The 20,289-nt window shown below is 43.5% G+C and overlaps 1 long non-coding RNA gene across 1 annotated transcript in view; it reads left to right on the top strand.

Annotated features, from left to right (window-relative positions):
- Positions 1-17,398, top strand: part of LOC147903893 (uncharacterized) — a 50,371-nt gene extending 32,973 nt beyond the window's left edge. The window contains exons 3-6 of the long non-coding RNA XR_015540539.1: positions 2,379-2,434; positions 3,730-3,788; positions 3,914-3,952; positions 17,327-17,398. This is a non-coding gene — a long non-coding RNA (uncharacterized LOC147903893). The remainder of the gene's footprint in view (positions 1-2,378; positions 2,435-3,729; positions 3,789-3,913; positions 3,953-17,326) is intronic.
- The last annotated feature ends 2,891 nt before the right edge of the window (positions 17,399-20,289 follow it).

Below are 20,289 nucleotides of genomic sequence, written 5' to 3'. Positions count from 1 at the left end.
CACAAGCGATTGCAACTTGGCTAAACGATCATGGAACTCATCATTATCCTCCATTTGCACCTCCATTTGCAATTTGTAAAATTGTAATTTCAAAAACACTTTGGAGTTTGTAATTTTGTTACCGAAAAGGATCCTTAGCAGTTTTCTTGAAGTCCACATGCTGAACAAGTGAGTCAGCCAAGCATAGACCAATGATAGCAATGGCCTTAGCATTTTGCTGCTTCCATATCTTGTGTTGTGGCTGATCAAGCATGGCCTCATAGTCTTCCTCAACAACGTCCCAGACTCTGCGCATAAGAAGAAGTTGCATCCTTGCTTGCCAAGTAGGAAATCCCTCCCCTTTGAACTTTTCCACGAGCAATGAGGCAGGAAGTAAGAGAAGTCATTATGATGCTCAGCAAGCGACAGCTCCAAGGTGGAAAGAATGTGATGTTAGGTGGAGCAGAATAGCGGGCAGTTAGAGCATGAGCAGCTGGAGCGGCAAAGGGCTGACATCTGAGGCGGAATTAGCAGCATGCTGGAGCGAAAAAGGGGCCAGAAGATCTGAGGCATAGGCAGCAGATTACGGGCAGCATCATATTTTTTGCCATTTCTTACAGGTGATGTATCTGTTGATACGGACCTTGGATTGCGACAAAACAAGAACGAAAAATGTAGAGCTGAATGTCATCTACAACTTTCCTTTAGATCCCAGAGCAAGATTCGGTGTGTATCATTGGATATCTTTGTCACACTGTCCGCAAGTCTCCAAAAACTGCGTGTCAATCTGCCTCAGCAAGAAGCTTTCAATTGAGGTAGTAGAGTAGAGTAAACAGCCAAAACTATAGTAGTGGAGAAGCTAAGAATAAGGGCTAGCTATTCGTTGGAGGAGGAGGAAAGCTTCCATTTGTGGGCCTCCCTCAACCTCAGGTTGAGCTAGGAAGAAAGGAAGAAATGAAGGAAGGAGGGAGGATGGCTAGGAACATGGCTCTGATACCACATGATGGAGCTAGATAGGAGGCATGCTAGGCTAGGCTAGATAGCAAACATAATGAAATGGAAATGGAAAGCAAATGAAATGCTTAGAAAGAAATGAACAACCAAAGGAAAGTACTTACATAACCAAGAGGCTTGAGGCTTGATTGATTTGACAAGTGAAAGTACAGTGCCTTTATAGGATAGGCACACACACACTCTAAGTACCAAAATGTACATAGGATAACTCCCAATATGACACACGGCACTACTAGATATAAAATAGTCTCTAGAGCTCACTCTAGGACTCAATAAAACAAGAGGCTTGAGGCTTACATAACCAAGGGAAAGTACTTACGTAACCAAGAGGCTTGAGGCTTGATTGATTTGACAAGTGAAAGTATAGTGCCTTTATAGGATAGGCACACACACACTCTAAGTACCAAATGTATATGGGATAACTCCCAATATGACACATGGCACTACTAGATATAAAAAAGTCTAGAACTCACTCTAGGACTCAATAAAACACACTAGAAGTCACTCAAATTGACTCTATTTCCTAACAGCCTGATCAATATATTTCCTAACAGCCTGATCAATCTGTTTCCTAACAGACTCGATTTCCTAACAGCCTGATCAGTCTGTTTGGGTCCCTTCCTCCTCCTTTGTAACCTCCAAGTAGTAGCTCGTCATTTGACAAAGCACTACCATCACTCCAATGGTCTGCCTCCCAAATCAAATAGCAGAGAGGGGTTGTTTACGGTAGAGAGCATGACTTGACATACTCAACCTTGGCTGGGCTATACCAAGCTTCTTTGCACTCACATGAGCCAATGTCTATGGCATCGAGTCTTGAGGAGGAAAATTACATGTCATAATCAGGATGGGCTAATAAATCTCTCTCGAGTGGGCCAAAACCACTCCTGAATAAATAGTGGTGGTTGTCCTGACTGTTGCAAGTGATGCAAAGCTCTCTTCATAATCCATGCCATACTCTTGGGCATATGTCTTTGCTACCAACTTGGCTCTGTATGACCATAGTCAACCTCACCATTTGAGTTGAGATTGACTTTGTAAATCCATTTGCATCCTATGGACTCCTTCTCTACAAGGAGATCCATCAAAGTCCAAGTCTATTTTTTAAGAAGAGCATTCTACTCTTCATCCATGGCATGTTGCCACTCCAGGACTTGCACTTTTCCCATGAATGCAAACAACGCTTGAATGAATGAGAGAGAGCTTAGGTTATTTCTAAAGTTTGAAAGAATGGTTTTCCCCTACAATCTTCCAAAAGGCATATTTTCCAACTCCAAAACTTTTTCTCTATGGTGTTTCACAAATGAAAAATTATGATCAATTTTCTTATTTCTTAATGTCAACAAATTGTTGTTTATAAACCATAACTTTGTATGGTTTTCCAGAGAGGAATGCTAAGGATTTAATCAACGTGAGTCTTCAAGAAGAATACCAAGAAAAGGTATGTTATATCTAGTTAAATTCAACAACGATACTCCAAAGGATGCTATGAAGTGATACGTGCCTTTAATATATTGTACTTTGAGAGTACTCTCAGTATTTTACTTATGTGATAATAAGTGAAGGTGTAGCAATGGAGAATGATGGGACAACATGAGGGTTTTTACATGTGCAAGTAGGCATGTGTGTCTTTGTGTGTGTGTGTATTTTCAAAGAGGCCTATATGGCTAAATGGAATTACAACATGATAGAGAATACCCTTGTAGTGGAACAGAGGTGTTTAATACACCCTTATAATCCAAAAAACAAAATAGTAATAGAAAACACGATCTAGATGTGTATGTCATGATCTCAGGGTGGTCATGTCCATTGATAGCCCAGCTATGGTAGAGGCAAGCTATGTTGGCTAGGATCTTATAAGGAATCCTATTGTCTATAAAATGGTTCAAGGCTGCCAAACGATGTGGTGGGTATTGATTATATACTATCTTAGACAATCCTAGAGATAAGGGCTATGCACGAGAAAATACATACATGTATATATGTATGTGTACAAGTTGAGGATCATCAATAGTAACTACAATAGAAGAAGTTTTATTTGAGCTGAGAACTCCCTTGAACATATGGCTCAAATTGTAGTTTTAGCCCTTCATTATATCTTTACTTGTGCAAAATTGCAATAATTAAGGCCGTTCAAGGGGCAATTAGAGCACTTTAAGGCATAGAAAGACATCATCTTCCAAAGGCTATCCATAGATCCAAATGTGGATTCATATGAACAACATTAGACCACAAAACCTGAACTTCATAGATGTTCCTTAAAGGCTAACATTGAACAAAGAGAGTGAGTGCAAAAGTTACACACAAACTATGAGTGTGTAAAGCACTGTGTTTGGTTTTTGCATAATCCATGCGCATTGGTTATCAGCATGATGTTTGACCTTAGTGGTTCTTCTTTCTTGGCCTTCTCCTTCCTCCATTCTTCTTGTACCTTCCCACCTTGTTTCCTAATCTCAGCTAGTGTCATGCCCACATGCGCTTTCTCAGCCAATAGGGCCACATTGGTGGCCTCCAAGTTGTCTATTTTTTCTATCAGCACGAGGCAGATTTTGTTGAGGCATGTGAGTACCTGTGTAGTACCTTTGTGAGCTGTCCCTGTAGAGAGTGCTGCCATGGCTGTCTCCAAATCTAGTTTGCCCCATGTATCTTCTACTTCCGCTCTTGTAGGCATGGTGTCTCAGCCAATTGTATGATAATGCAGTAAATTTATAGGCTTACGTGGACTGTGTGTGGCAGTGCAGAAATAGACAGTATATTCACATTATTACTGCCCTGGGTGACCTTCAAGTATGCTGGTAGTCCTTTTCTGCCCTTCTTCCCGTTTCCCCTTTCAAAGATGCATTGTATTTTTGCTGAAGCTTCCTTTTTTACCTTTTCCTTGATTCGACTATTGATTCGGCTCTTGGTTTTGATCATCTAGTGTTTCTTGCAGCCCGAGGCACTTTCTTGGAGCAGTCAGGTACTATTCTGGAGTCGCCAGACACTTTCTTGAATTCTGTTGTCGTTTTCTTGATCTGGACGGTGGTTCTTGGATGTGGATCAGTGACGAGCAGTCCCGAGAGGGCTTCTTGCAGGCCAAGTGCGGGTTCTTGCACTCTTGCACTCTCCTGTGAAGCTTTGGCAGGTCGATGTGTAGGCACAGCACTTAGCAGCCCCCCGCACAGATTCGCGGCTCACAACAGGGCTTCCGCGTAGGCTTGGGTCAAGGCAACGTGGTAGGGACTAGGGGGTAGGCTAGGTGTCGGGATAGGGGCCTAGGCTAGGCACTAGGCTAAGGGGATGGTGGAGCTAGAGGTAGGTTGGGGGATGGCAGGGTGTGTGCTTAGGGGTGGCGGGGTGGCTGAGAGAGAGAGAGAGAGAGAGAGAGAGAGAGAGAGTTTATTAAAGTCTTGAAAAGACCAAAGGGTCTTTTAAACAACAGATCCAATGAGCTAAATAGTCGGAGCCTTTAAGTAGGCATCTACAACCAAGACAAGTACAACATAAACATAAAATGCTAGTACAAAGTGTCAGAGTCCATGGAAAAGACAAAAGCTGTGTTGTATGGACATTGTGGTGGTCCTTTGTATAAGTCCATGAGAGGCTCTGATGATGTAACAGCAGGCTGCGGCCACATAAAACCCATGATAGAGCACTAGCGACGGTCATGGTCGACGGTGGTTTCCTAGTTGTGGCCTTGCATTGCACAAGTGCCACTTAGGGGTGGCGGGGTGGCTGAGAGAGAGAGAGAGAGAGAGAGAGAGAGAGAGAGAGAGAGAGTTTATTAAAGTCTTGAAAAGACCAAAGGGTCTTTTAAACAACAGATGCAATGAGCTAAATAGTCGGAGCCTTTAAGTAGGCATCTGCAACCAAGACAAGTACAACATAAACATAAAATGCTAGTACAAAGTGTCAGAGTCCATGGAAAAGACAAAAGCTGTGTTGTGGGGACATTGTGGTGGTCCTTTGTATAAGTCCATGAGAGGCTCTGATGAAGCAGGCTGCGGCCGCATAAAACCCATGATAGAGCACTAGCGACGGTCATGGTCAACCGTGGTTTCCTAGTTGTGGCCCTGCATTGCACAAGTGCCACTATTACACCCATCGGCCATGCCTTTGGGCTGGTAAACATGGAGATTAGATCCCCAAGCCTAATTTGCATCGACACATGGAAGGGTATGTCGTATCTCTCGCTTGGGCTTTGCCTACGGCGCCTCCCTGGGGCCTGCTGGTTTGTGCTATTTGACTGGGAAAATTCATCAACCACACTGAGTGGAATTTGACTGAGCACCCTGATCTCATCTATGTGCCCTAGGCATCTAGTCTCTATGTCATGGTGCCTCATGAATAAATACTTCTAGATGTCCTCGATAGGAGTGACACTAGAGGCTAGAGAGGTGTCTAAACCCATTCCTCTAAAGAGACATTGATGACCACCTCGGATCTCATAGTACACAGGGCATCTAAAAGAAAAATGATATGGCTCAATCTCTTGTAGATCACATAGAGTGCAAATGTGGCCCTCTCTAGGTATTCCCTACTTAGCCTATCCGGTCTCAATTCGTAGCTGGTGCGAGGAAACACGGAATCGCTCAATCAAATTCCTCAAAGAGTGGGGAGGTGTATTTGTGTGTATCCTAGTAGATTGATGAAGCCTCCTCTGTTATCCATAAGCAATTGTCTCTATAGCTATTCAAATAACTTGGCTAGCTGTGGTAAAGTGAGTGGGACAGAAGGGGTCTCAAGGTTATATTGAAAGGGGGGCAACCTATCCATATGTGAATCTCAGGCTCTCAAACCATCTGCATGTATGAGCACAATAACACTTCTGATCGCCCCCAGCTGCTAGTGTTATGGACGAGGATAAGGCTAGCCATGGTACGTGTGTTAGTTGAGGTCGAGGAACCATAATACCTGACTCTATAGAGCTATGTGATCACCTAGAAAGCTACGTCAAGTTATAGTCAGGGTACCCAAACTCAACCAAAATGAAGTGGTGTGGGTTGACGGCTTATTATGGATCATCCATGACAATAAGCGAACCTAAAGCCTCTCCACTTTGGCCCAGTCTAGCTTTGACTCCAGCAAGGATTGCCATTCATGCTTGCTAGGGGGGCTAACGAGTCAAAGAGAAAAGACTTGGTTGGGGGTACCTCAAACTCAGTCAAAAGGATTTGGTATGGGACTGATGGTTTACTACAGATCATCTATGACAATAAGAGAACATAGAGCCTTCTTGCTTGGGCTCAATCTACCTTTGGTAAATCAAGCCCCACTACGATACATGCATGTTGGGGGGACCAAGGAGTCAAAGAGAAAAGACTTGGTCCAGGGATCCTGTAATGAGAGTGAAGCACTATTTCAAGTTTAGCAAGTGTGGTGCATCATGTGCTCAATTAGGCCTGCGTGGTTGGTTGCATTGTGAAAATCGAGCTAGAGAAAAGAATCCCCAAATATTTATAGGATGCAATGACCTCCACCGATAATCTATAGAGTATAAACTACGCTCTAACATTGACCTTGAGAGCATGTGTCTCACAGAAGGTTTAGAGTGCATCGAGGTGTCATTGGAGGCCTTCAATTGAAGAGAGAGTAAGATCACATAGAGGAGAATTTAGATCAAGGAGCCAATGCAAGAGCATCCAGCCCCCTGTAGTGTCCCGACAAAGGTCTCAAGCCTGTCAATGTAGAGGCCAAATAGAGTTCCTAATAGTGGACAATCCTATTTGACCCCAATAGTAAGACCCTCTCATAGAGTGCCTTAATTGCCCAAATTGGTCCAAGTCCCTATTGAGGGTTGGGGTTTGGGACTCCATCCTCTGTTCGGATCCGACTGTGCTCTATCTAGGCCAACAACCCTCTGCTCCTGTCGAGGCTATGAAGAAGTCCTGGCCGCACCTCTCCGACAAAATCCAGAGCCAAGTGCCCCATCTATTTGCATCATAAAGCATTGGCCTGGAAGCTCAGTACACTATCTAAACTCTCCACCATCAAGGGTCTCAAGAAGGATCTCCTCTGGGAGGGACCCAAGGCTCTCCACTATTAGCTTGAGTCTAGGGATTCCGTCATTTACTACCACTAATGATGTTGTTTGAGGTGGCAGCTCCACCACCATGCCAATAGCTCTCCCAATGGAGTGAAGGATGATAGGATATTCCTTCGGGAGCCCCGAGAATCCAGAGCATCAATGGAAAGCAAAGCACATGATGGGTCATGTCCATGTCATTAATGGTGAAAGAAAGAAAGAAAGAAAGTTAATTAAAGTCTTCGGAAGACCGATGGATCTATGAGACTGTGAAAATCCTAACACAAGCAAGCTGTGAGCTACTAGACGAGCATCCACACCAATGCAGAATGCAAAAAAAGGCAAAATGGTAGTACTGAATACTGAGTACAACATAGTCATGTCGGTGGTCGACTACATATCAGTCACATCATCATCACCAGCGTCATCATCATCATCATCATCATCATCATCATCATCAAGACATCAGGGGTGGATGAGGCACTGGAAGCATGAAGTCACCGAGATAAAGTGTTGTCGACCACTCGAGGGTGCGGTCCTATGACGTCTCTTGGTTATAGCTCTACTTCTAACAAGGCCTACAATAACCCCTGTCGGCTGACGCAAAACATGGAGGGAATATCCCCAAGTGTAAGCGCGTCCGTCCTCTATCTGAGCTGTCGAGTCACTGGCTCTGGGTCCCGATCATGTCGAGGTCTTGTCTCGGGGGAGTCCAGGTGATATGGCTGAAAGAACTCTTTGATAGAGCTCTGAGAGGGGTATGCCAAGGAAGAGGTCAGCTCCTGTCTTCGTGATCGAAGTATCCTCTCGTGGTGCGAGACTACCTCATGAATGAAGCCTACCAAGCATCTCTGATCTGGATAGGAGAGGAATCGGGACAAAACCCCATAGCTATCTTTGAAGAGGCAATAGAAATGCCCTCGGATCTCATAGTAAACGGGACACCTGAAGATGAAGTGCTCCTCCGTCTTAACCTCCTGCATGTCACATAATGTGCATAAACGCCTTTCCCTGGGTAGGCGCTTTGCTCTGCCGCTCTCGATACAAAGTCTATGTGAAGAGACCCAGAACTGCCCAATAGAGATCCTCAGTGAGTGGGGTAAGTGGATCTGTGTGTATCCTAGTGGGTCAATGAAACCCTCCTCTATGATATGTAAACGATGATCTCTGTAGAAGCTAAGCTTCACAGGGAGTTCGCTCGGTCCCAACCAAGTCCGGAATGTGTGTAGCTGTAAGAGATCCTCACAGATTACCTGGTTGACATCGTGTGACATGAGGGGAGAAAACGGAGCGTCCATATTGTACTGGAAGGGAGGGAGTCTGTCCATGTGGAGCCTCAGTCTCCAAACCATCTCTCTGTGTGTGCATATACCAGCATCTCTGGTCACCCCCTGTTGCTACGTCCGGAAGAGTAATCCCCATACTCTTGGACTCGGTATAGATATGTGATAACCTGAAATGCAGCATCTAGCTGTAATGGAGATGACCCAAAAGCCTGAATGATCTGGTGAGGAACGGATGGCTTGCTACGAATCATCCGTGATAGCATGAGAACCTGTAGCCATTTCACCTGTGCCCACTCTCTGTATCCAATAAGTCTGGCCCCCAACAAGGGCTGCCATACATTCCAGCTGGGCGGACCAAGGAGTCAAAGAGCCGCCCCATGGAATGAAGTAAACCAAGTGAAACATGCTACCATGGAATGAAGTAAACCAAGTGCAGGCCCAGCAAGAGAGGGATAGGAGAGGGATCCACTCCACTAGGGTCCTGGTGGTGTCAGGAGAATTCAGTTGGAGAAGGAAAACCCCCCTCCCATAGATGGTAACCTCCTATGTGGTCACCACATCGAGTGCTAAACTCGCCTGGATCCAATCTCACACCAGGCTTCTCGTAGGCATAAGTCCGACTATCCGGCCCACGATCGCTTTGTCTTGAATTGACTTGATTGCTTTCTTCACCTATTGCTTGTCTTTGGGGAGAGAAGAACCTTCATAGTTTGGGGAGTCGAGGATGCTGCCATTTGAGCTCCTCTGCCAAACCAACGGTCACCGCTGAAATTCAGTCCGCACAATAACCAACACAAAGTCTTCGCTGCTGAAAGGAAGGGAAAAAGGTGGAGAGGGAGGTAAATAGGGCAAAGAGGGGCAACATCCCGCCAAAGGCTAGCCGACTGGAAGGCCAGCACAACAAAAGCACCAAAACAGCCCTGAAAAGGCACGGGCCTCCAACACCTCCTCCTGATAAGAAGATATAGGCTGCTCCCAAGAAGAGCGACGAGCAGCACCTTCAATAAAAGCCAGTGGCAACCTCGCTCCCAAGCTAGCCAATCACTTGAACAATGCAGCCACCAAGCAAACCAGTCCAGAGGGGCCACAAACAGCCGCAAAATGGCCTAAGGGCAGGGGTGGAGTCTAAGAGCTGCTCCTGCCCTGCACAATCTTCTCGGGCAGGCTGGATGAGCCTCCACGAACGCATAACCTGCACACGACCCCAGCAACCAGCTGCCAGGCTCACTGCGCTGGCACATGACCAGAAAACCAGAGGTGCAAAGGGGCTCGGCAGCCAGGCGAGCTGAGGGGTGGCCCTCAGCCTGCAATGGCACAGCCCATCCAATTAAGCTATGGAGGGTCTTTCCCTTCCCTCATGGAGTCTCTCCTTTTCCCTCCCACTCCCACCATGACTTTCACCATTCCCTCCCCATGTGTATATTTCCCTCCTGCTCCTTGTCCTCCAATTGAATCCCTGCTTCTCTTCCTTGTATGGTAATGCCTCATTGGTCCATTATATGGATTGCTAGCAGAGATCGAACCTCCACCCATTCTTGTGATTCCACGGTCCTCCTTTTGGGCTACCAATGTACTCCCCCCCCTTCCCCCTCCCTTCATGACTCTTTCTTCCTGTTCCCCTCTCATCCTTCGCTCCCCTCTCAGATGTTACCTCTTCAACAATGACCTTGCCTCCCCCTTTTCCTTCTCTCCCTGCCCCCTTTGTGACTTGTCGCCCCTCTCATCATTCTTTTCCCTCCTGACTGTTGTCTCGGTAGTAACCCCCTCACCTGCAATACCCTCCCTTCCACACAGACTCTCCCCTCCCCTTGGCCGCTGCCCCCTTCACTGGCTTCTCTCCAACTTGCCCCCTCATAGTGATCTTAGCCTTCCCATCACCCTCCCTTCCACATAAACTCTCCCCTCCCCTCTCGCCGGCTTCTCTGCAGCCTGCCCCTCACAGCATTCTCAGTCCACCATCCCCCTTCACCTCCAATGCCACTCTGACTCTTCCCTCCCCTCTCCCCTGCCCCCTCATAGTGCTCTCAGTCCACCATACCCCCCTCTAATGTCTCCACTCCCGTCACTCACATAACCTCTCCTTCAGACGCATCTTCCTGCCCCCTCTCAGAGCATCTCAGCCTCTCCACCACCCCTCACCTCCCTTTGCTTCTCCCTTCACTCAACGATTCCCAACCCCTCTCGGCCTCTCAATACTACCAACCCCTCCCTGACAACTGCCCTTTCTGTCACTCTTGTTGCTTGGCCTCATCACTCACCTGCACCCCCTCCTCTCAACCTCAACATATAGCTCGACTGCACTCAGACCACTTTCCCTTCACTCCCTTCTCTCAGCGGCTCCTTGTTTTCCTCAAGGCAAGTGTCAACCCTCTGCATGACACATGAGAGATCCAACACACTTGACAAGTGGAGGCTCCATCATATGCCACGTGGTTGCTATAAGAGGCCATATCTTTTTACAGAAAAGGAGTTTTGAGGTACTATGAAAGGCATAAGTGCTCAATTTTTTTGAGTTCTTCAACTCTATTTAAGCAGATCACTGGGGATGTTTTCGGGCTATGCCAGTTGTAAAAGTGATCCCCCCATGACATTTTTTGGGGACTGTATTCATTTTCAAAATTTTATAAATTTTTATGGGAGTTTCAAATTCCAGAGGTGTAGAAAGGAAAAATATGTATTTTTGCAAGCTCTATCTATTGGTGAGATCATATGTTATAGAATGTGTTAGTTTGAATATGATTGTATCATTTCGTTCATTTTTCACATGGGAATCAATGGTGTAACTTCATCCTACATCAAGCAATAAAGGTGGAGCACCCTGCTTTTAAGGTTGACAGAGAAGATCCATACTTCTTGTAGTGATTTTGTATCTTTCCTTTCTACTTCTCTTTTTCTTCCCTTTTTTTAAAAGTGGGAGAAAATGGTAGAGATTCTTGTCTTTTATGGAAAGATGGGTGAAAACACAAAAGAGTGTATTGTTTTACTGAAATGACGAACCAAGAAGCAAGCTAAGGGGATTAAGCAAAGTTGGTTGCAGCTCTTGCGGAGCATTGTGCAAGAAGGAAGACCCGAGATGTGCATATCTGCGAGTGGCCAGTTACGGTACGAGACAAAGGAAGGAGAAACATTGTGTTAACATGTGGATCGAGCTGCTATTCTTTTGGAGTGCCTTATAGGGATGTAGACTAACAATGAAGGTTTACTCTAGAATGGCTCAATATGTGTTGAGTTAGATGATCAATAGAGCTAGCGATGAATTCCATGTTAAGTTAAAGTGGAAGAAACCCACTACCATGGAATAAGCAAGGGTTATTGCTAAGAAGTTCGATAGAATCTCTAAAGGCCTCTCTCCCCTTCCTCCTTGTATGTATTGGAAGCCTACGTAGCATAGTTAGAACTTGTCATGGCACAACCTCTTTTGCCCCTATCTATTCCTATCCCCCGACATGCTTCTTTTCAAGTTCTTTCCCCCCTTGACTTGATACTTTGGGTTCAAATCTTGCAAAGATGATCAATGAGCTTCGGTTAGAGTTGTTGGATTTGAAGACCACAGCTACAAGAGCTACATACACTTTTTTGGGTGAAAATTTTGATGTTGTATATTACATAGTAGCTTCCCCCAAATGGGAGCTCGAGAATACATCAACAAAAGATTTCATTATATGAAAAGTATACATTGTAGTATATGTAATGAATTTGCAGACAATCAAAGAAAGAGTGCTGCATAGAGTGTCAGAAAAAAGGAAAAGTGGAAAAAGTAGGATCACCAAAGACTCTATGATTTCTATCCTTCCAATGAGTCCAGAGTGCCCAGTAAACTAACCCAAGTGAAGAAGAACTCAAAGCCCTGTCTACATGGGTGAATCCCAAAAAGCCAGAAATGCTTCCCAAAGATAGCATTAGGAAATCTAGCTCTCAAACGCTTTCAAAGGAGACCCAAGAAATCATGGGTGTGTGGACAATGCCAAAGGAGATGAGGCAAAGATTCCCTTGGAGCCAAACATTTGTGATGACAGACAGCTGGAGCAATATGTCTTCATGCCAAGAGCTGCTTAGATGGAAGAACCCTAGCATCATCTACCACCACGTTGCCGGGCGATTCATGTTCCAAAGTTGATTTGCCTTATGTGAAACCTAAGGTGAGGGCAACAAAACTTTTTAAAGAATGTACACTGTAATGTGGGATAGCCTTAAGGGATGGGCTGATGAACCTGGGGAATGAAGAGTCCAATCTTCAAGCCTATTCTCAAGCTCAAGTTTTGGCACCGGCAGAAAAGACTTAAGCATGTAAGTAATATTATGCCATAGAGGGCAATAATGCATGTCTAAACCATATTGTCTGGCAGCCGACGAAGGAAAATATATCATGGTACCATCCTTATGAATCACATCAGCCACATAGCAGATCCCTTTGAAACTAATAAAGTAGGAACGTCTGGGTTCCTGCAAAGCCAGTGGAGGGTCAAAGACCTTTAATTAATGTGTACTTTCAGCTCGTAAAGAATTGCCTTGCAAAGAGTCGCGGCGGCGGCCATGCCATTCCAAGTGAGAGAGGATATGCTTCCAATCAAAAAAGATTTTGGAGACCAAAGGACAACCTTCGATTCTGCCATCAATAAAGCAGAAAAGAAAACCCCACTGATTCTACCTTTGATTCTGCCATCAATACAACAAAAAAGGAAACCCCACTGAGTTGGCTGCCAATAACCAAAAGCAGAGGTGGTGATCTGTAAAAGCAAATAGCGCATCATGGCAGCCCAAGGTTGATCTCCTTGCATAAATTGCAGCATCATTTTCCCCCTATGAGCAAATATATGCACGTGAATGCTGAGAATATTTAAACCCCCATGTATCTTGGCAAATAGAGACGTTGTATTGAAAGAAATCTCAAACTTTTCCGGCCATGTTTGGAACTCCAAAAACTTTCCATAATGACTGACATAAAGTATGTAAGGTCTCCCTTGCCAAACATGATCAAAGACAGGTAAAACTGAATGTATGTCACCAAAATAGATTGGACTATAAGTAGTTGACATGAAACGGCCAAGTTGCTAATTTTTTGAGTATTTTTTCTTCAATTTTGCCCCGGCCATAAAAGAGTTACACAAACACAGAGCAATGAACAAGTTGAACTCCGGTCATTGCAGGTGAATCCCAAAGAGCCAAAAAAGCTTTCCAAATGTAGCAGAAGGAAAGCGTACGCAAAGACGCTGTTGAATCAACAAACACACACACACACACACACACACACACACACACACACATGTATGCACGCGTGTGTACACACATATACATATAGTCAAGTATAACATGTCGTGGTTGCAATAAAAAAGGACATTCTCGCTCAAACCGACTTAATCTTTGACATGTGCACCTCTTGGATAGCTTAGGGATGGAAGAGTCAGGTGTTGAGGTTGTGTTTATTCAAAACCCCTCTCTTGGAAGAGCCAGAAGAAGGGATGTTAGAAGGTATGGCTCTCCTCCGTTTGTGCAATCAAATGCATCCTTGAAGTGGAGGGAGTCGTGTGGTCAATTATATGGCCCATTAGTGCCATACGCAAGGTTGTGTACAATTATTCCATGCCCTTTCTCCCCCCTTGGAAAGTATAGATGTTGAAGCACTAAAAGAGTTGTGTGTTGAAGAAGGTGTTGTTTAGATAGAAGTCTTGATGGTTGATGCATGTATTGATGATGAACTTGAGGTTGATAGCGATAATTCCCATACTCTAATTGATGCCTCGAATCTCATAGTTTCAGAAGAAGTGACTTGTGAAGTTGCAAGTCAGCTTGCTGAGGCATTGCAATGTTTATGGAAGATGCTATGAAGGACATACAAGAAAATGTAACAAAGTATGGGGAGAGTTCTTTGATCATACAGACATTGAGACAGCTAATGGGATATGCATTGAGATTGATGTTGAGACAAAGGAGTTGACTGAAGCATTGCCAACAAAAGAAACATTTATCTTATCCCTCTTCCCTTTTGATTTCATGGATAGTAACATTATGCTCGATGAGGATCATGATGTGGAGAATTGTTTGCACGATGATTGGGATAATGTTCTAAAGTGTTTCCATGACCCCCCTTCACACTACAAGGAGGATAAGTTGGAGACTTTTTCTCTAGAAACTAAGGGAGTGACGATATTTGGGGTATATTAATGCAACATCATGGTTTTGTGAGCCATGAATGTGGATCCTCAAAATAGCGATAGGTGTTTGAAGCAAGATGTGTGGGCATGACATTATCAGCATACATTGTGTTTGGAGGCAGGCCTTTATAAACTAGGAGGAGGCTAGCATCGGTTTAAGTTTTAGTATGTAAGCATAAGTTTGTTGGATAGTAAGGTGATGGTCAATTTTTAGTGAAGCAAGTAGAATGGAGGTGCTTCTTGGGTATTGATTTCAGTTGAGCGGTGTATGCTTGGAATTGCAGATTTCAGTGTGAAACATCTAGTCAAATGGTCCTTTGAGAAACTTGACAAGATGATGTATGCCCTTGTAAGGGCCAAGTGAAGAATCTAGTGGTCCATAAGAATCCGTAGAATTGAAGGGAATGTTGCACGTTCCATACTTGATGAGGAAGGGTGGGGGAGTAATGGGTAAAAGATGACCAATACTATTGTGTTTAATATAAATGTGCAATATGATGTGGCAAGAATCCCACTCTTTAATAAAAAGAGAGGAGAGGAGAGGAGAAGGAGAAGAGAAAGAGAAGAAGAAGAAGAAGAAGAGAAGAGAGAGGGGGAGAAGGAGAAGAAGAAGAAGAAGAAGAAGAGGGGGGGCGCGGGATCTGTTACAGTTTTGCAGAAACTCAAAAAAATTATCCGCGACCAGAAGACGCAGGAGCCCAGAAAACCATCGCAATCTGTCCGCGATGCACGTGGGTGTACATAGTGGATGCGTGAATGCACGCGCAGGAGCTCAGAGGGAGCATAGATGTTGCAGTTCTATAGATGCGATCGGTACGAGCAGAAGATTCACCAGCCAGAATACACGTAGGAAGAACCGCAAGCAGAAAGCATGCAGACTGGAAGTACAAAAGCAGGGAGGTTTTGCAGCCGTAGAGACAGGGAAGGCACACAGTTTGGAGGTGTAAAAGTAGAGAACTACGCACGGAAGAGGCCGCAATGTCGCACCTAGTCGTAGGAGTTGTTAGATTTTACACCACTAGCCATGGAGATTTCGATCCCAGCAGCCACACCATTTCTATTAGCCGGAAAAGAAATCAAGACAAGAGGCTAGAGGATAGGTATGGCGATGCTCGAGGGCCATAGAGGAATAGGGAACGTGAGGGGAGGAGCGTTAACATGGGTGGGAAAAAGGGATTAAGAGGGGAGGGAAAGAAGGGGGAGACTTTGGCACAAGGGGAGAGGGAGAGGGGAAGGAGGAGCATGTACATGGATGGAGGAGGAATGTAGAGATGGAGACATCAAGGGAAGAGGGTCATGCTTTATTTGAAAGGAAAGATGAGGGGAAATATCAAAGTACTAGCTAGGTGGCTTTATAAGAATGAGCGTATTCCATCAAGGAATAGCCCCCTCCTTTTATAGCCAAGAGAGGGGGTCTCTCCTAATAAATGCATCCTCCCACATGCATGGTGTGTGGAAAAGTCTCCCATGTGGGCTAGGCGGTTATGCACTCTCAATTGTGTACGACAATCCTTTGCCTTATTTTTTCACATAAATCAAGCCCCATATCTCAAGTCTATGATACTCCCTTGGTCTCTTCCCAATTTTATAATACGTTCTAACCTCTAGGAGGACAAGTGGAGGGTTGGCAGAAGGAATCTTGCCACCTCATCCTACTTTCCCTATTATTTAACTTACACTCTTGGACCTTCTATACCTCCCCCACATGGGCCTATCCTATATGGAGGGAATAACCCAATATAATCTCCATCTCCACATATTTTATATTACTTCTCCCATGGACTTTGAGCCATATCTCACTAAATGCAGGCATGGGACCGCCTAGGTGGAGGGGTGGCACATGGAGGAGCCATGCCACCTTACATTTTATAATATTACTACCATGGATTATGTACAACACACCTTATGGGTCCTCTTACGTGGGAGGGTGGCACATGGTCATGCCCTGTCACCTTAGCCCTGGGCCCTATGCACACCATATTTTATTATACTATTGCCACACATACAAACACACACTCATATTTATGCCTTTTTACTTTGGTCAAATTTATCCAAAACAATACGTAGACCCTCCTCTCAGTGTATAGGCCACCGTTCTCTCCAATTAAGCTATGAATTATTTTTCCCTTCCCTCATAGAGTTTGTCTTTTTCCTCCATCTCCCTCCATGCCTTTTGCCTTTCCCTTCTCACGTGTATATTTTCTCCCACTCCTACTATGACGTTAGTCATTCTTTCCTATGTGTATATTTCCCTCCCACACCTTGTTCTCAAATCGACTCCCTCCTTCTCTTCCTCGTACGATTATATCTCATCAATGCACTTGTGCAGTTGCTATAGTGGAGATATGGTGTGGCTCGATATCCCATCACAATGTACGTGCATGCATGCATGTATGTGTATGTACTTGTGTGCATGCATGTATTTAAATGTATGCATGCATGTATGTACATGTGTATGTATGCATTTATATATGTTTGCATGCATGCATATGTACACATGCGCATACATATGTACATGTGCCCACGTGTGTGCATATCATGCATGTTCATGTGGGAATGTGCATGTATCCATGCATGTGTGTGCGCATGTACATTTGGGTGGGGATGCATGCATGTGTGTGCCTATGTGGATGCACGTGCGTGTGTGTGTGTGTATGTGTGTGCGCACGTGCATTAAAACTTGTTTGTTTACACTACATGAATGGATATTTGTCATGTGGATTTGTGGGCATATGCAAGGCTTGATTTAGGAGGCATATTTTGCGTTCTCCTTCACTAAGATCCTTGCATGTGTCATCTTATAATTTTGAATGAAAAACTATAGGTGTGTCTCCTAATGAAGATATTAGTACAACACATTTTCACAAAATAAAAAGCATTACTTATTGCAGGCATCAATGACAGAATTTCAAGTTGGAATGTGTGCTCTAACAATTTTGAGGTGAACTTTGCAATCATAGTGACAATAACCTTTATGCCATTTGATTTTATGGAAAATAATAGAAACCCATATTATATAAACAATAGAAATTATGCGTAGTTTTAATTATACTTCAATTTGGAATAGCATGCCAAGGATTTGTTTAAGGCATATATTTATGGAATTTAGCTTGATGCATTGCTTGGAAATCATAAGTTAAATTATATTGTTAGTTTTCCTTCTGGTTTTCTCGAGAATGATCAACTTAATAATAGGAGGAATATCCCTTTGCTAGGTAGTGATTGTTCTATAATAGTTTCATTGTTGGGTGAACTTAGTTGATCTCTCCTTTATTCAATAATTTCAGAATAAATAAAGAAATCAAGTGTAAGAACAATTCTTTGACCAAATGGTCCAGTACATTTTTGGTTGGCAAATGCAAAATCTTACCATAGAATCAATTATCTTAACATAGAAAATCATGAAGTAGATTTATATTTTGTTAATGGGGCTTGCATTGTTCACCATCTTTACATGATTATTTTCCCAAGGAGTGCTTATGGCTTTCCTATAAGAAGACCTAAGAAGGTCATTCAAACTACAAGCACAAAAGCTTAAGGAGACCTCTAAGGACATTATTGCACTGCTTAAAGTATGGGTCAAGGCTAGTCAAAAGCCGCTTAGGGAGGATAAGAATTTGTAGAAAGATCAATAAAATAAAATGATCTTGCCTTATAATAGAGATAAAAATATCTAGCAAAATGATTTTTCATTCCAATAGAAAAAATCACTAAAGTAAAACGATTTTGCATTCCAATAGAGAAAAATTATCTTACAATTCCATTGAGTAAACAATAGATGGCTTTCCATTGAACCAAAACAATATAACTTACCATATGATGAAAGTGTTGGCATCTAAGGTTTGTCCTTCCACTTCAATCATAAGGGTGACTTCACACTTTACCAAAAAAGGTAGGGCCTCCATAGTTTGCTAAGAGCAAGCCTTCCACTTGATTCATTTAGACAAGAGGGATTGTCTTCCCTTAGTCCAAATGAGGGCATCCATTTGCACCTATAAGCTATCTAGCTTAAAGTGTTTGCATTCATCAAACACAAAATCTGACCTTCTACGTTAGCTACATTGGAACTATAAATTACTAAGAGACATTGAAAACTTGAGTGCACCATATTCAAGTCTAAATAAAGTCAAAGCAATGCGGCCTAGTAAGGACTTATATGGTGCCTACAAAAAGGACAACTTGGTGCTACACACCTCACTATGAAAGGAAGAGTGGCTTTAGATTATTATGCATGAGAAGTAATGCAATTGTGACCCTGAGGAAGGTAGAGGGTGGACTAACATAATTGAAGTAGGCCAATGCCAAGGAAGGTTTGGGGATGGATGTAGTGCATGTAAGGAGATGGTGAGAATATATTTGGATTAGAGAATCACAGGGGAGAAATAGGGTGTGGAGAGACAAACGTGGAAATGAGCACAGATTGTAATGAGCAAGATAAGACTTTTTGTATGTGGAGGATTTGTTTACAATAACAATTGGGTCATTCTAGATACACTCTAACAAGCTAGATTAGGATAAAAAGGAGCTCTTTTAAGTTTTATTTTGAGAGCTTGATATAACAAAGGTCATATATGGGAATGTTTTGGTCATTGGGATATTGTACCGACCTTGTGCATATAAGGAAAGGGGTTGTATCATATACAAGGGGGTTTCTTTTAAAATCGACTCAAAATTCTTAATATTTTCTGTATGGATGCTCCATTTAGATGGTTTTCAAAAAGATCCAAACATGCATGTGATAGTGGTCTTGTCCCTATGTACGCTACAAGTAGATCCCTCGATTTTTGTGGCAATTGGATTATTAAGAAAGATCCAAAAGGGAGAGTAGATAATGTGATTGTGCCATGGAGAAACCCTACAAGCTACAATAAGCATGCATTAATTGGAAGGAAATAGGATCAATGTGGTAGCCCCAAAATTCACAATTCTCACATGTGGGAGTAATCACGAGGATGCAGACACATGGCTGCCTTATCAAATTATCATAATAGTTTTGATTTCGAGCCTTACATAGGAATCCTACAAATACTTATTAAATTTAAGGTTGGGAATTTTGGAGTACGGGACCTACGCCTACCTATACAGAGGCAGATGCCCAAGGCAAGGGTTTGATTAGTTCACTTAGTCAAGTTCTGTACATATGGTGAGGGTTACATACTCTCAATAAATGCATCCCCAGCTTTGCAGTTAGATAAAGGAGTGTTTGTTTGTAAACTTGCTAGCAGGCTCTGTTCATCCACCCACTAATATAATGGAATTCCATTATATCATGAGTTTCTTTCTTTGTGTCTACTAAGTAATTGCATTGCGTAGGCATGGGCAATTGGACTGTGTCAAGCGAGCATGTTGTGCGTTACATGCTTATTCAATTTCCCTGCTAGCACAAATTGAATAATAGCATGAGATTTTCCATGCGCACACATGCTTTATCCCACAGGTGAGCATGTTGTGCATTACATGCTTATTCACTTTCCCTGCTATAGCACAAATAGAATAATAGGTTGATGCATGAGCTTTCCCATGCACACACATGCTTTATCCCACAAGCGAGACACATGCTTTATCCCACAAGCGAGTAGTGTTTGCATGCTAGACTATAGATGAGCATGAGTACGCAGGGTGGGTGAGAGAAATTAACCACCAACCTTCGGTGATCACAATCAAACACCCACAAGTGGTGAGTGATTGCACAAGCATTTAACCATGCTTCTCTAGATGCATGAGGTGTGATTGTTGCAAGGATTCATGTCCTAAGCGAGCATGTTGTGCATTGCATGCTTATTCACTTTCCCTACTAGCGCAAATTGAATAATAGGTTGATGCATGAGCTTTCCCATGCGCACACATGCTTTAT

This window comes from Dipteris shenzhenensis, chromosome 3 (assembly GCF_047967505.1).
Source record: "Dipteris shenzhenensis isolate YYH24624 ecotype China chromosome 3, Dip_SZ_1.0, whole genome shotgun sequence".
NCBI classification, from domain to species: domain Eukaryota; kingdom Viridiplantae; phylum Streptophyta; class Polypodiopsida; order Gleicheniales; family Dipteridaceae; genus Dipteris; species Dipteris shenzhenensis.
This window is presented reverse-complemented; position numbering and strand designations above follow the sequence as displayed.